Source organism: Camellia sinensis, chromosome 6 (assembly GCF_055761805.1).
Source record: "Camellia sinensis isolate YWXY chromosome 6, ASM5576180v1, whole genome shotgun sequence".
In the NCBI taxonomy this organism is placed as follows: Eukaryota; Viridiplantae; Streptophyta; class Magnoliopsida; order Ericales; family Theaceae; genus Camellia; species Camellia sinensis.
In genome coordinates, this window is record NC_138966.1 from 173588445 (window position 1) to 173606279 (window position 17835).

Consider the following 17835-nt stretch of genomic DNA (forward strand, 5'->3'; position numbering starts at 1 on the left):
TGTAATGACTAATAATTTATATGTATATTTAATATTTTTTATATATCTATATATGTATAATTTGAGTTTCGGGTTGTTCGGGTTGTTTGACATCTTTGCCCAAGTTCGTCCAAATTTAATTTAGGTTTCTGAATTTTTGCCCAATCCCGTACCGAATTTGAAAATATCTTGTCAAAGCCCTAAAAAAATTTGGGCTGGGTTCAAGTTGGTTGGGTTAAGCCCGCCCAAGTTGTATCCTTATGTGATATTTTTCCTTTCAAAAATATTGACAACACATAATGAACCGATCACATTGCACTAAAATTGAAAGTATGACGTTTAAATAATTCTAATTGAAATTACGAAAATTAAAGTGAAATGTAACTTACCTCATCCTCATTAATTGGGAAGTATGAATCCTTAGATTTGAATTTCACCAATTCCTATAATCCTCCCCCTTTCCCTACTATCATTTAAGTATTGTTCAAATTTTACAATGACTTTTTTGTCCATAAAATTAAGCTTTAAAAGTTATTAATTTAGATAGTTGTCTTCAATTGTACCACATAAGTTGACATAAAAAATTCTAATAAATAAATTAATGAAAGTGATAACTGAAGGGCGGAAAAAAAAATTTAATTTATGCGATAAAGGTTAAACAAACTTTTTATTTTTATTTTTTATATTTCCTATTAAAAAAATCAATTATATTCACATAAAACAAGCTTCTGTGGAATCCATTTTCATGTGGATTGAACGTGCAATTGAGCCCACAGAGCTCATCACAAATCTTATTCCAGTGATTTAAATAGTTGATTTTATTCTTATTATATTTATTTATTTTGACCCCTTCTATTAGGGGATTCAATTGATACATTTTTATAATTAAGGAATTTATTTGTACACTTTTATAGTTTACATATAGCATTATTGTATATATAGATATTTTCCCTTATCGTATAAATAATTTATTTATTTATTTATTTTTATTTTTTTAACAACTCTTATCCTACTCAGCAAAAAAAAAAAACTCTTTATCATCTTGATGCCCTCTTTTTTTAACCGTTGGCCATTTAGTTGAATTTTTTTTTGATACAAATTGATTTTTTTATATATATATTTTTTGTTTTTTTAGTGAATTTTATAAATATTTATTTTTTAGAAACACTTTATCTAAATATGCTTAAAAAATATAATATCTGTGAAATTTTTTTTAAAAAAATTCAACAAATACAAAGAATATTAAAAAAAAATTAATACATTTTCGTATTTTATTGTATTCAATAAATTTTTTAAAGATTTTTGTATAAATTTTATACTTTTTAATATATCAGGATTAAACGAATTTAAAAAGTTAAAAAAATTGATTAAAATATTTTTTAAAATTATTAAAAATATAAAAATACAAATTGAAAACTCAAAAAAATATTTTTAAAAATTCCAAACAGTAACTAGTTCATCTCCTCCTTATTGTACTTTGCGCCTCTTTTACCGACCAAAATTATTTTTGGTCTCCAAAAACACTTTCGGCGACAAAAATTTTAGTCACCGTTAATTTGTCTTCAGCTACAAAATAAATAGTCGGCATATATATTTCATTTGCAGACAAAAAATTGATTTAGTCGCTAAAATGATAAAAGTTTTGGGAGGGAAACAATATTGTTGCTCGCGCTTCCTTTGTTAGACGAAATGATATTCAAACTCTCTCACACCCAGACTGTCTCACCACCAAACATCACACGAAATCACTTCACCGTACGGAGGACATCGGCACGGCCACTCACAGCCGAAAATCACCACCGCCACAGCCACAGATCACAGGTTCTCTCTCTTACTCTCTCTCGCTCTCGATTTGTTTGTGTGTGTCTCTCTCCCTTGCTCACAGTCTCTCTCTCTCTATCTCTCTCTCTTCCATCCTTTGTCTCTCCCTTTTCTGATTGTTCATTTAGGGTTTAATTTCGTGTTCATTTAGACTGTTCCTCTGTTTCCCCCTTTTCTGTTTATTTATTTTTTTTTTTTTGTGGTTGTTGCGGTTTCCCCCCCTCCATTTCCTCCCCTAGACGTGGCAAGTAATGGGTTGCAATGCAAGAGTTTCAATCTCCCTTTCAATCTCCCTTGGTTGTGCGGTGTCTCCTGTTTATGTATAGTTTATTTCAGTTTCATAGCTTCAACTTTTCTAACAACCTTTAGGTTTGGAAGCTGCTCTGTTTTATGCCCAAATGATTGGATCTCTTTATTTTTCATTTTGTTGATCACTTATGTAATGCTCACAAGATGTTTGACGAAATAATTTAGGGTTATACGGGTTTACATAGATGAATTTTTTTATATTAAGTGTGTTCCCTGAACATGTCATTCCTAGTGCTATTGAAAAACTGATTATGTATACCAATAGTATGCAAGAGTAGAACACCATCCTAAACCTTAGTAAGCAAAAGACAGTACAAAGTAATAAGTGCAGAAAAATTTAGGATTGCAAAAATAGTGAATATCTTTAGCCCAATATTTCGTTATAAGTTGAAAACAATGTTATTTATATAAATTTGAGAGGAAAGTCAATGGCTAGAAATACAATTAGTCCTACATTTTATGCATGGTTGGGTTGGTTTAGAGCCCAAGTGTAATCAATAGCTAGAGATGTTGTATTAAAAAGAATATCACGTTGGAATATAATGAATTAACTTCAGTTCTCTTTATTCTATTTTCATATCTATTTATTATTGCATGAGCTAGGAGAAAAATGATGTTCTTTATTGAGGTTTTATAAGTTGAGATTAATCAATGGAAAGCAAATTTGACAGGTAACTAAGAACCACTAAACCACATATACAACCAGTCAGCAGGTAGTATTTTTTTTTTTTTTTTTGGGAGGGGGGCTGATGGGGGCTTCCATTGTTATTCAGGCATACCATTGTTTTGGAAAAACAAAGCTTCAAATTTTATCTTTCCAAGATCACTAGTCTTTGACTACAATCTTTCACTCTAGCATTGTCATACCCATAGCCTAGCATTCAAAATACTATAATTATAATTTTTTTTTGGGGTACTAAATGATATTCCTATGAATTTTGTATTCCTTTCTTATGGGTTGACGATGACTGCCATCTATATTGTTGTTAATGCTGACAATTTAATTTGGTGAGATGAACTAAATTGAACATCATGTGATGGGGGAGTAATTATGGATCTTCACAGAGACTGAATTTTTCCTTTTGTGTATTTTGGTATGGGATGTGAACTACCTTTATTTCTTATTGAAAGTGACCCTTGCTTATATTTCAAATACCAAATCTGTTGTTGGAAGATATGGACATTTTTCCTTTGAGCATTGAAGTTTTCTAATTCTTTACCTTTCCCTCTCTCTGTCTCCATCTCTTCATTTTTCTTCTTCTTTTTTATTTTATTTTTATTTTTATTTTTTTTTAAGAAAAAGAGATCTGAAGTCTACCTAAGGGAGTTTCTTGAGCTACAACATGATATAATTTAGTGCTTGCAAAATACTGCAATGTCTTTTTTTCAATGAGTTTGGTAAATGAATTTGTACTAGTTAGAAATGTAATGGCCAGGAAAATAAGTGTTACTCTAGATGTCTTTAGGATCTGTGAGAATAATGGCTGATAACTATGGTTTAACAAGGAGGAAAGAAGAGTAAGAAGTGGAATAAATACAAAATGGGGTGTGGATGGGGAAGAAACACTAGAGGCCTGAATTTTTTGACTTGCATGATCTTAATTGGTGCAATCTAGATCTCGGTTAAATAGTTAGTGTCAACAATAAAAAATCAGTATAAAAATTATTGAGATGTTGATACTGTTAAGACCTCGTGCTTTATTGTTGCCTAGAGATAATAGACACAACCATTGTCGTCAAATCGTGAATCGGTTTGCTAAAATAGTGGATAGTGAATTGTGAATTGTATCGAATCTTCTTTAGCATAATACATGATTTATATATGTATATACATATAAAAATACACATACAATAGAAAAATGAAATAAATATCAATATAACTAAATTTATCTATGTTTACTATTATGAGGTTAATTGGTTCATATTAATTTGACTTTGAATATCGTTCTTATTCGTTGAAATGGGTTTCATTGATGGGTTTACATTTTCTCTCTGTACATTGATGGGTTTATATATTTCTATTTGATTGATGGGTTTTGTCAAATAACCTACGATTATAATGGGTGATTGCTAATCAAATATGAGAATTATGTAAAAAAAGAAGAGGAGTGAAGAGAATATGTAATGATGCATAAAATGACATGTTCTCAGAACAATGGAATTCCGTTAGAGCCAAAAACACCTCAAACTTTATCAAAAAAGGGCGTTAAGGGAGAGAAACTATGAAGCAGCGCTCGAACCACCGTGTGGCTGTCACGAACAGCTTTCCCATCATAAATAGAACCTGCGACAACAGACGGAATGTAATTTACACTTGTAGGTTAGGAGTTAGAGCCAAAAACATCTCAAACTTAACCAAAAAAGGGAGTTAAGGAGGCGAAACTATGAAACAGACTTGAACCACCGTGTGGTTGTCACGAACATCTTCCCCATTACGAATAGGACCTGTGACAATAGACGGAATGTAATTTGCACTTGTAGGTGAGGAGTTAGAGCCAAAAGCACTTTAAACTTAACCGAAAAAGGGCGTTAAGGGGGAGAAACTATGAAACAGCACCTGAACCACCGTGTGGCTATCATGAACAGCTTTCCCATCACAAATAGGACCTGTGAAAATAGACGAAATGTAATTTGCACTTGTAGGTTGGGAGTTAGAGCCAAAAACGCCTCAATCTTAATTGAAAAAGGGCATTAAGGGGGCAAAACTATGAAACAACCCCTGAACCATCGTGTGGCCATCATGAACAGCTTCTCCATCACAAATAGGACCTGTGACAACAGACGGAGTGTAATTTGCACTTGTAGGTTGGGAGTTAGAGCCAAAAATGCCTCAAACTTAACCGAAAAAGGATGTTAATCGGGCGAAACTATGAAACAGCCCCTGAACCACCGTGTGGCTGTCACGAACAGCTTCCCCATCACAAATAGAACCTGCGGCAACTGATGGAATGTAATTTGCACTTGTAAGTTAGGAGTTAGATCAAAAAAATCTCAAACTTAACTGAAAAGGGTGTTAAGGGGGTGAAACTATGAAACAGCCCCAAACCACCGTGTGGTGGTCACGAATGGCTTCCCCATCACAAATAGGACCTGTGACAATAGATAGAATGTAATTTGCACTTGTAGGTTGGGAGTTAGAGCCAAAAATAATTAAATAAATAAATAAATAATTCAATGAAATGTTTGTTCTATAATGCTTTCTCCAAACACCAGCAATAATGAAATACTTTTCTAAAGGTATGACAATAATTACATCACGCAAATCATAGAACTAGTAACGTGAAAATTTTCCCATAAAATATGAAGGTACAAGGCCTTGTTTGTTTTACTAAATATAAAATGGAAGATATAATATGATGTGAGATTTAGTCAGGATATATAATGAATAAAATATATGTATTGGATAATATATCTTCCAAATCATGTTTGTTGACGTGATATGTAAGACTGGATATATATTATCTATGTTTGTTTTACAAAATATATTGTGGGATATAAACAAATAATTTCCAAGATTGCCCTCATAATATATTTTAAATTCCCATATTGCCCTTATGTCCATCAAAACCAGATCGTTCAGTTTAGGAAAAACTAATGCAAATAAACAAATTAAAAATTCATATTATTTTTTATTTGAACAAATTAAAGATTTATGTTAAATTCAATTATTTTCCAAAACAAAAAAAATATATATATATATATATATATATTATTTAATGTCAACCTGATAATGATAAAAAAATTATATTATATTAAATTCAATAATTTTACCAAAAAAAAAAAAAACTAATATTCATTCTAAAAAATTCTATCTTACAAAAATAATCATCGTTGAATGAAAAAAAAAAAAAAAAAACATCTTCATTCATTTATTCATCGAGCATCATTATTCTTATAAAATAATCCAAACCATTATAATTAAAAATAACCACCATTCATTCTAAGCAAGTGATAACATTTTTTTACAATAGACAACTTAACATATTAAGCATCATGATTGTCACCATACATCATATTTTATATATGCATGTCCACAAGCTTACTTACAACCCCAACAATTACAACAAAATTAGGCACAAAAGCCATTTTTAGGGGATGTACACTAGTTAGTTTGTCAAAATATATCTAAACCTCCTAATTACTATGCAAAATAGGCACTACACATGTGCCTCAACAGGAATAGCTACAATAAATATTATAATCTATAGATAGATATCTATCATTAGCCTACAACAAACACACCTAAACATACCCAGCCAACAACAAACATACCCATTCCATTTTGTCTTCTTCAAGCAAGCTAAAGAACAAATCAACCCTTTCAGCATCTTTCACAATAAGGGTAGCTTCTCTCAACCTGTCATTCGTGTTCAGTGGCAGCTTGACTAGTTCCCCATTAACCAGCTTCGTAGCTTAAGACAAGTCATGGGCATAACCAATCCTATGAGCAATTTCTTCCATGGTAGTGTTGGTTTTCTCAAAGAAGGAACCAAACTCAATAGCCATATCAGCAAGACCCTTTGCAATACCTTCAGCTTCCCTAGCTCTTTTCTTAGAAGTTGTGGCTGTCCACCTTGGTTGCATGGAGTCTCAGAAGTTGATAAGGAACAATCAGGCAGATCAACAATTAGAGTGTAGCACTCCTTAGTAGTTTGGTTATCTTTTTCTACGGCATCAACCATGTCAGTAGGTCCTTCAGCCAAGACTTCAGTGGCTTTATCCTTGCCAAAGAGAATTACTGTCAGGACCCAAACCCGTCCCTATAGAATTAATGTCATGACCGGCCAATAATCATAGATTACCGACGGCCTCCATACAAAAAATCTCTTAATATAAAGTACGGGGCTTAGCGAAAGTTTAAAATGACAAATAAATTATCCATTGAGCTGTGCGTATATGTAGAGAACTAGTATAATAAGCAAAGTTTTGTTCCAAAAGTACATCCATCGCAGTCATACAAAAATTTAAGTCTTACAAAACATAACCTCAACTATATACAAGTACAAAATTACTGAAACACACAAAAAGGGGTTCGACTAGCATGGCTCCACCCGAGCCTGGTTACTTCACTTGGAAGCTCCACCAAAGGCTGACTTGGGTAGACTCGAGGCTTTCCTAACTCTGTTGCTCGGCTTACCCACCTACATATATATATATATATATATATATATATATATATATATAAATAGTGAGCTAGAGCCCAATGATAACAGAATAAAGAGGTTATATGAATGAAGTTCGATAACATTACAACGTCAATCTTAACATCAATAACCATTTCAAACAAACATGTAGAACATTCGATAGAGTAACAATGTTGTTATAACGATAGCACCTCAAGGATCAATCAATATATCATAGACAATGCGACCATTAAGGTCTAATAACAAAGATTTCTATATTTCAATTGTCCAATGGGCCACGACATTGTTTCCCCCGGGCAAAGGTCAATGGGCCATGGTATTAATCTCCCCCAGGCAAGGGTCAATGAGCCATGGTATTAATTTCTCCCATGCAAGAGTCAATGGGCCATGGTATTAATCTCCCCCAAGCAAGGGTCTATGGGCTATAGTATTGTTTTCCCCAGGCAAGGGCCTCACTAAAGGATGCCAGGAGTACAGTTTCAAAACAGAACTACATTTATTATGAGAAAATAATGTCGACCAGTCCATCAATCATCATAACGTTTCAATAAACCATTCAATCAATCATATATCAATTTCGATGAGAATAACATTTTCGAAAGTAAACGTAACTTGAACATATCTTTATAAAGTTATTACTCGCAATGGTTTGTGTTGTCACTAAGCCTCGAACGTCCACCTAAGGAAAACACATAACAAAGCACAACTGAAACTCCATTTCCTTTTAATTCAATTCTCTTTATGTGTTTCTAATTTATTATATGATTATAGGAGTCCAAATGGTGCCTAAGAATGCTTGGAGTGTCATGAAGATGCAAATGTGCTTTTAAAAGACTTTCTCAAAATTTGCTGAAAACAAAGTCCATGCTCGAGCGCAACTTCCCACCTCGAGCAGAGGATAAAAAACAAAGGTGGTCGCTCGAGCGGTCTGCAAAAGTACTGGTTGTATGAAATTTCCGCTCGACGATCGCTTGAGCGGGTATTGAGTAGAAAAGGTTCCTCGCTCGAGCGCCACTTTGGTAGCTCGAGCGACCTGTAAAATTTCAGAAAACTTCTGGGAGCTCGATTTTCACGCTTGAGCGATGCTTTCCTCGCTCGAGCAGACATGACGAATTCTGGGATTTCCAGAACTGCATTTGAGCTTCAAAGTTGTTGTTCAAAGGCTCCAAACTCATACTGTAGACACAAAAACATGGTAAAACTTTATAAAACATGTAAATATAATTAATTTGGAACCAATTGCTCAAAATCATGAACCAAAATCCCAAAATCCATCTTGAACTATAAAATTGAACCCATGCATGAGACCAACTTTTTAATCTCTTTGCAAAACTTGATCAAATGGTATGAAAAGTGTAAGAACATGAAATCTCTTTAAATGAATGCGTAAGGGTTCCATGCATGTAAAGAATTTCATGGAATTCAAACTCAAATTGGGAATCATGCATGCATGTATGCAATCATGCTCAATTCTTCCATAACCAAGATGATCCTAGCATATACTTTCTAAACTCATGCAATTGGTCTCATAGCTAGGTGAATTCATTTCTTATATGGATTATCTACAAGAATTAAGTGTGGTTTCCATAACTAGAGTTAAATTCAAGTGCAATCCTAGCTCAAATCTTCAAGTCTTCCACAATTCTCTACAAATCTCCTTGTTCTCTCTCTAAAAGCAGAGCTCTCCTCCCTTCTTTCTCAAATTCTCAGCTCAAAGATATGTTTTAGTCTATTTGAGCTTATGTAGCTCATATATATGTATGTAATTAGCTTAAGTTAATTAAGCCTAGTTAGTATTAATTACTCCCACTTCATTCTAATAAACTCAAATCAATCATTCTAATTATTTTAATTCGAATCAAATTTTAATTAAAGTTGCCATAAAATTCTAAATATTCTAATTATCCTATCGGGACAATCAATTTCGGTTTCTAAAGCCGCCTAGGTTCTTAATTTCTAACTCTAAGTTGTCAATTTGAATAGATAATCCATGTAACAACAGATAATTACGAAATTAAACATGCAATCACATAAGTAAACACACAACCATGCAATTAGGCTTATTAAAATAACATAATATACTAGTTTGGAGGTCGGGGTCGTCACAGTCTCTCCCCCTTAAAAAGTTTGGTACTCCAAACTTAAGTGACCTTCAGATGAAAACAAATGCAGATACCGTTGCCGCATCTCTTTGTCTTTCTCCCAAGTGGCCTCCTTCCCATAATGTTCTTTCCATTCAATTTTCACCATAGGGATAGTTTTGTTTCTCAATTGCTTCACTTGCCAATCAATGATTTGTACGGGCCATTCTTCATACATCATATTCTCGTCAAAAGCAATCCGATGGTGATAAATCACATGGAATGGGTCTCTAAGATACCTACGAAGTATGGATACATGGAAGACATTATGCACTTATTCCATTCTCGGTGGCAAGACAATACGATAAGCTACAAGACCCAACCTTTCCAGGATCTGAAATGGTCCGATATAGCAAGGAGTCAGTTTTCCTTTCTTGCCAAACCTCATTTGTCTTTTCATCGGTGTTATTTTAAAAAACACGTGATCTCCCACTTCATACTCTAAATATCTTCTTCGCTGATCCGCATAACTTTTCTGTCGGCTTTGTGCAGTTTCGAGTCTCTATTGGATGATTTTGATCTTCTCGGTCGTTTCTTGCACAAGTTCGGTGCCATAGATAATTCTATCAGCAACCTATGTCCCACAAATTTGTGAACTACACTTTCTGCCATATAGCACCTCATATGGTGCCATGCCAATGCTAGTGTGGAAACTATTATTATAAGCAAACTCAACCAACGACAAATAAGTTTCCCAGCTGCCTTGAAAATCCAAAACACACATACGAAACATGTCTTCTAAGGTCTGAATGGTCCTCTCGGTTTGCCCATCAGTTTGTGGATAAAATGCTATACTAAATCTCAATTCTGTTCCCATTGCCTCCTGCAGACTATGCCAAAATCTAGAAACAAATTTAGGATCCCTATCTGATACAATAGACATTGGAACCCCATTTAGTCGAATAATCTCGTCAATGTAGATAGTAGCAAGTCTATACGCAGCAAAAGAAGTCTTTACGGTAAGGAAATGAGCAGATTTAGTCAGTCTATCAACTACAACCTAGATAAAATCAATACCTTTAGGCGTTCAAGGCAAGCCAACAGTAAAATCCATAGTGATATGCTCCCATTTCCATTCCGGAATAGGAAGAGACTGAAGCAAACCTGCTGGTTTCTGATGCTTCGCTTTTACCCGTTGGCATTGTGAGCATTTAGAGTTGAAGTTGGCAATCTCTCTTTTTATGTTGGGCCACCAATACACTAACTTCAAATCTTGGTACATTTTGGTGTTCCCTGGGCGCATAGCAAACACAGACTTGTGGGCTTCTTCCAAAATTTTCCTTTTCAAATCCGTATCATTTGGAACACACAATCTCCCTTGAAATTTTAATACGGAATCTTTAATTATGAACCCTAGTTTAGCCTTGGTGTCAAGTTCGTCACAAATTTTCTTCAAAAACTCATCATTCATTTGCTTTCATTTAATCTCCTCAATAATGGCAGGTTGGGAAGACATCGCGGCTATCAAGCTATCTTGTTCATAAGGAACCACTTCAATTTTAAGTTTTTCAAGCTCCAGTAGTAGTTCTCTCTGATCTGTGAGTAAACAGGCAAGATTCCCCACATTCTTTCTACAGTATTGGCTCTACCCGAATGATAGTGAATTTGCAAGTCATAGTTTTTGATTAGTTCAAGCCATCGTCTTTGGCACATGTTCAACTCTTTCGGTGTGAAGAAGTATTTCAAGCTCTTATGATCTGTGTACACTTCACATTTGCTCCCATACAACTAGTGACACCATATCTTTAATGCAAACACAACTGCAGCAAGTTCTAGGTCATGTGTAGGGTAGTTCTTTTCGTGTGGTCTCAATTGTTGAGAGGCATATGCAATCACCTTGCCATTTTACATTAAAACACAATCCAAGCCCTTATAAGATGCATCACTAAAGATCACAAAACCTTCAGTACATGAGGGAATAGTAAGGATTGGGGCTGTAGTCAGTCTTGTCTTCAACTCTTAAAAGGCTGTTTCTCTCTGATCCGTCCACTCAAATAGTTCCCCTTTTTGAGTTAACTAAGTCAATGGCACAGCAATTTTTGAAAAGTCTCTAACAAATCTTCGATAATACCTTGCCAATCCCATAAAACTACGAACTTCTGATACATTATGCCAATTAATAATTGCTTCAATTTTATGAGGATCCACAGATATACCATCCTTATTAATGATGTGCCCCAAAAATGCAATTTCATCAAGCCAAATGCACACTTTTTAAATTTCCCATACAACTGTTTTTCTCTAAGTGTTTGAAGAGTTAGTTTCAAATGTCGTTCATGCTCATCTTTACTTTTCAAATAAATCAAGATGTCATTAATGAATACAACAACAAAGTCGTCCAGGAAAGGTTTGAAAATTCTGTTCATTAAATCCATAAATGCTGCGGGCACCTTTGTAACTCCAAAAGGCATGACTAAAAACTCATAATGCCCATACCTGGTCCGAAAGGTGGTCTTTTCAATATCCTCAGCCTTAACCTTCAGTTGATGATATCCCGATCTCAAGTCAATTTTCAAAAATATCTGTGCCTCCTGCAACTGATCAAACTGGTCATCAATACGCAGAAAGGATATTTATTTTTCACCATCACCTTGTTGAGCTCTCGGTAATCAATGCATAATCGGAGAGTGTCGTCTTTCTTTTTCACAAAAAGTACCGGTGCGCCTCATGGTGATGTACTCGGTCTGATAAACCCTTTATCAAACAATTTCTGTAACTGAATTTTCAATTCTTTCATTTCAATGGTAGACATACGATAGGGAGTTTTAGAAATTGGTTGAGTCCTCGGTTTTAGAAGTTGGAGATTGTACCTGACACTACTGCCTCGGTATTTTCCTTGCCTCCGTTCATTTCTTGTGGTCGATGGTGTTGTAGTTGGTTTTGTTGTAGGAATTGATCCAATCGAGCTTGTGGCACCTCGGTTACCATCCTGACGTAAATGTGTACAATCTTTCGCCATGTGTCCTACTTTTCTACATTGGTAATAAGCCCCCATAGTGCGATAGCAAACACCCCGATGTTTCTTTCCACAAACAGTGCAAGTAGGTGTTGAGTTGCCACTTTGGGTTGACGCCGAATTACTAGAATCCCCAGACTTCAACTTTTTATTCGTTGATGGTGTCCTTTTATTGAAATTCTATCTCCTGCCCTTTCATTCCAAGTTCTGCTTACGGTTGGTCACATTTCTCTTTGCTATTAGTGCCCTATCAAGTACATCCATATATGTTGGTAATTTAAGCACATTGATTTTATCTAAAATTGGATCACGCAATCGTCCCTCAAACTGTCTGGCCTTTTTGTAATCTGTATATACCATATGGGGTGCAAAGCGAGCTAACATTATAAACTGAGCCTCATATTTAGCAATTGACTTGTTTCCTTGCTTGAGTTCCATGAATTCAGCTATCTTTCTGTCCCGCACACATTGGGAAAAATATTTCTCGTAGAAGATTTCTAGGAAACGAGCCCAAATAGCATCCTTATTATCATCTCGAACCAACATCCACCAATGTCTGGCATCATCTTCTAGGGCGAGCAGCTAACTGTACTTTCTGAGCTTCAGTACATGGGAATACTTCAAACAATTTTTCAATCCCCAAGACCCAAGCCTCGGCCTTCAATGGTTCAATTCCGCCATGAAACACTGGTGGCTTCATCTTTTTAAATTCTCTAGTCAAAGCAATAGTACAGGTCTCTGGCTGACACCCTAGAACTGGAGGAGGCGCAGGCATTGAAGGTGGGGGTGGTGCTTGTTATTATTGTTGCCATTGCTATTGTTGTCTTATGGCCTCAGCCATGTCGTGCATCATTCGTTCCAGTCTGTCTAGTCTTGAGGAGGATGTCTCCTCTAGCTCATCACCCCTTGTTCTCACCATTTTCTATATAAAATTTGTATTATAATAAACACAACAAATAAAATATGTCCTTATGTACAAATTCAGAACATGTAATCATACAATTTCTCTCACTCTAATATGTAATTGCACATGAATGCAATCCTGAAGTCTATTCTAGACTCTCTATAGCTCAATGGACAAGTGAGTGAGATATAACTCGTGCTCTGATACCACTCTGTCAGGACCCAAACCAGCCCTTATAGGTTTAGCGTCATGACCAGCCAGCAATCATAGATTACCTACGGCCTCCAAACAAAGAATCTCTTAATATAAAGTACGGGGCTTAGCGGAAGTTTAAAATGACAAAGAAATTATCCATTGAGCTGTGCGTATATGTAGAGAACAAAGTTTTGTTCCAAAAGTACATCCATCATAGTCATACAAAAATTTATGTCTTACAAAACACAACCCCAACTATATTCAAATACAAAATTACTGAAACACACAAAAAGGGGTTCGACTAGCATGGCTCCTGTAGACACGCCATTTTTTACAGCCCTTCAAGACTTGAATGCTCTTGCAGGTACATCTGATGATGAGTCTGATTGCTCGCCGAGTGCTCAAAGTCCTCAGCAGAATGCCACAGGTTTGAGCTTTCCAAACCCTGCATTATTTTTGTCTCATTTTTGGACCATGTCTTGGCCTCTCTCCCTTGCAATCTTGGGTGGCTTGCCGGCCATCTATGAGGGCTACCGGCCAAGGCTGTTGGTCTACCGGCCATTGATGTGCCTTGCCGGCCATCACTTATGGCTGGCTAGCCACTAGTGTTTTCTGTAGATATTTTGTGCCAACTGTGCCAGTTGGTTGCACAGAGGCTTGCATCTGCCCACACGTGGAGGGCTGGATCTCTTTGTATGGAATTCATATTTTCTATATTTAGGGAAGCCCTCTCTCATGTTTTGAGGTTGGAAGAATTAAGACACAAATTTTTCTTTCTCTCTCTCTCTCTCTCTAGATTTTCCCTCTCTCTCTCTCTCTCTCTCTCTCTCTCGTATTTCTCTACACCTTTGCCTACTTACACTACACTTACCCTTAACCAAAAGTAATCACCTTTAAGCTGAGGTTGTTTGAGGGCCTCTTGGAGCTCTACAAGTTGTTTTGGCTTGAATTGTTGCTTTAAACCACTCTTCTCTTCAAGAGGTATAATACTAGTCTTTGAAGCTTGCTTTACTTGTTTTTCTATCTTTTTCTTACTGTTATGGGCTGGTTTTGAGCTATAAAAAACTTTGTTTTCATGGACTGAAATTGGTGTTTTGGGCCATTAAAGGTTAGAGGGTGGTTTATCCCTCTTTATTCCTTGTCATTAAGGCCTTTACACCTTTGTTTCCCATTATAAAACCATCTTTTTTTTGGCCCTTTAACCACTGAATTTCAAAGGTTTTACAATTTTTAAGTCCAAAATTGGAGGGGTTAGCCTTCCCTTCTTGTGTCTTGTTTGCTAGTCTAGTTAACTTCATATGTTAGCAGGTTTTTCTAGCTTTGCTTAGCTTAATTTCAGCATGTTTTTGCTTCTGAAATAGCCTGCTTTAGCTCTGTTTTAGGCTGTTTGGGTCAGTTGAGTCTTGTTTTGCATGGTTATAGTGCAATAGTCCTCACAAGCTTGGTGTTTTAGGCTCTAGACACCTTCTTGTTTGAGTTAATAGCATTTGTTTATGCTTTTGTCACTCATTTTCAGCATTTAACCATCTCTGCAATCTCCCTGCTTTCTTGGTTTTATTTTTGCTTTGAAAGTGGTTCAAACCATTTGCTTGTTTAAAACATTAAATTGAGGTTTTATACTTAATGGTTTAATCCCTTTGGAGGTTCATTACCAACGGCATGAGGTCTCTTTTATGCCTAAAACAACCTTCGATTTGAGTTTTCTTTCCACTTAGAGGACTTAATTTACCATTTGGACTTAATGTGATTAAAGGATGGTTGGTAACTAAAATGTGCAAATAAAATTGATAAGTAAAAGAGGCAAGATAAGCATCTCTTTGTGTTGCATTGCATGTGTTCAAATTGGACGTTAGTTTGAGCACAAGGAAAATGGGACATTTCATACTCAAAAGTGATGAAATGTGCCATTTTCCTAGGTCTCCATTGCCCTTAATCATGCATAATAGGGTGATGGTTCTCGAGTGTTTGGCTTTGCATTTATTAAGCTTGCACACCTTGAAGCACAAGCCATCATGCAATGAAATTGTTTTGATTGGTGCTTTGTGATTTAAGTTCACAATTCCTTGGATTTGTCTATAAAAAGGAGAGGTGAATTATGCTGACAACCCTTGAAAAAAATCTCTTTTTGCTCTGTTTGTGCTCTGTTGTAGCATGGTAATCCAATGCATCAGTGGCCGGCAGTGCACTATCAGTGGCCGGCAAACCCTCCCTTTTGGTTGGCAGAAGGCCGGCAGCAGCCATCCATGGCCGGCAGGTCACTGATGTGAACTTCAGTTGATTTTGGTAAAATGGAGCAGAAAGATTCTGGAAATGCTCAACCCTGCAAATAGAGGTTTTCAAGAGCAAAATGGAGGTCTTTTCGGGCCAAAACCAAGCATGTACATCTTGCACTTCCCGAGATGGAGTAGTGGCAACATAGTTTAATGTCTTACATGCTTAGTTCGTGTGCATTTGTGTTGTAAATTAATTAATTAGTTTGCTAGTTAGTTAAAGTGTTGTAATAATTAGTAATTAGTTTAGCTAGTAATTCATTTGGCTTGTAATAATTAGTCTAAATTAGCTTAATTAGATTAGTTTAATCAGCTAGCTAGTTAGCTCTTATTCATTCAGACCCTCCTTCGCGAGGGCGTAATGTTGTAATAAGTCTGCGTGTGTGTGTATGTATGTTTTCCAACCCCATGTCTTTCTTCCTTTTATTTAATCGCTTTTGATGGTTAGTTTAGGGACATGTTTCATTTAGCATACTTTATGCCTTATGCTTGAATCCATTCATTCGTATTGCATGCACTGAGGCTCGGCGCATCATTCTAACTACATTGTAATTTCAATACCTTATTTGAATACGTGTTTAATCGCATGTTATCAAATCGATTCATATGCCATATTAGTAGCTGAGCCTATTAATTGTATATTGCATGTGTTGCATTAGACACTTTGTATAGTTATGAATCATGCATATTTTTCTAACTCTTTTATTTATCTTAGCTCGGAGTACTAGGTGAGTTTTTATATTTTAGCATACTCGCATGAATGTGAATGTTACCACGATTAGCATGCTTACCATGAGGCTATGTACTTAAATGTTAAACTACTTGAATGCCTGTAGATGAAGGCTCGTTGTTTGAATTGGAACGATTCAACAAATGTGTGTTTTAAGCCCACTATGTTTGGTGGCAAATCCGCAAACTTTAAGCCCACTTGAGGTGGTAAATTCAAACATGTAGACACCCCATTTTTGACCGACCTCAAGACTTGGACGTCTTCGTTTGTGCACTCGATGATTGTGCTTGTTCGTGCTTATTTTGAGCGCTCGAAGTTCTCGGCGGAATGCCTTGTCTTTGAGCCTCTAAACTGATTTTGTTTTGTGCTTGTTTTTGGGCCAAACCTTGTTGTCTCTTGCCTGGAAGGGAGAAGGGCCTTGTCGGACACTTGTTGGCCTTGTTGGCCACCTTTTGTTCTTATCAACCACTTGAAGTGGCCAGTCAGCTACTTAGAGTGGCCGACGGCCATTTATGTCTTTTTTCAGATATTTGTTTGCCAGCTGTGCCAGCTGTTATTCACTAAAGTGCATCTCCATACATGTGTATGGAGAGATGAATGCAAGCTTTTCTCTTGATTTTCTATATATAGGGGATGCTCTCCCCCATTTGAAGAGGTTGGATTTTTTGGATCAAAATTTCCTCTCTCTCTTCTTATTTTGTGCCTTATAGTTAGATTTCTCTACACTTTTGCACAAGGACCCTTAACCAAACATTCTCATCTTGGAACTAAAGTTCTTTGAGGTTTAGTTTAAGCTCTTGAGGGAGGTTTGAGCTGGAGTTTGTGTCTGTTTTGTGCTGTGCTTCAAGAGGTATAAGACTTACCTTGTAGGCTTTGTTTTGCTTACTTGCTTTGCCACCTTTTTGTACTGTTTTTGGCCTGGTTTTCAACTACAAAAAACTCTGATTTTTTAGGCTTAACATGATGGTTTGAGGTCATTTTGTGTTAAGGGGTAGTCTACCCTTCTTGTTGCCTAATTGCGAAGCTTTTTGTGCCATCTTTCAAGGCTTTCAAATCAAACTTTTTAGACCTTTAAACCACTGAAATTCAGAGGTATTTCAATAGCGGAAAGCATGTTTTGAAGCCTAAAAATAGAGGGATTGGCCTCCCCTCCTTGTGTCTTACTTGCATGCCTAATTAGTATCACATAGTAGCATGTTTTTATAGCCTAACTTAGCTTATTTCCAGCATATGTTTACCTCTGATTTGGAATGATTTAGCTCTGCTTTGGGCTGCTTTGGTCATGTGAGTCATGTTTTGCATAATTGTAGTGCAAATGACTTCATTAGCTTAATGATTTAGGCCTTTAAAGATGCTTTGCTTGAGTTGGTTGCATGTTGTAGTGTC

The 17835-nt window shown here is 36.0% G+C and overlaps 1 long non-coding RNA gene across 1 annotated transcript; it reads left to right on the plus strand.

The window, feature by feature from the left end:
* The first annotated feature begins 1620 nt into the window (after positions 1–1620).
* Positions 1621–16177, plus strand: LOC114303400 (uncharacterized). Its single transcript, XR_014331866.1, has 2 exons — positions 1621–1800; positions 15600–16177. It is a non-coding gene; the product is annotated as an uncharacterized LOC114303400 (long non-coding RNA).
* The last annotated feature ends 1658 nt before the right edge of the window (positions 16178–17835 follow it).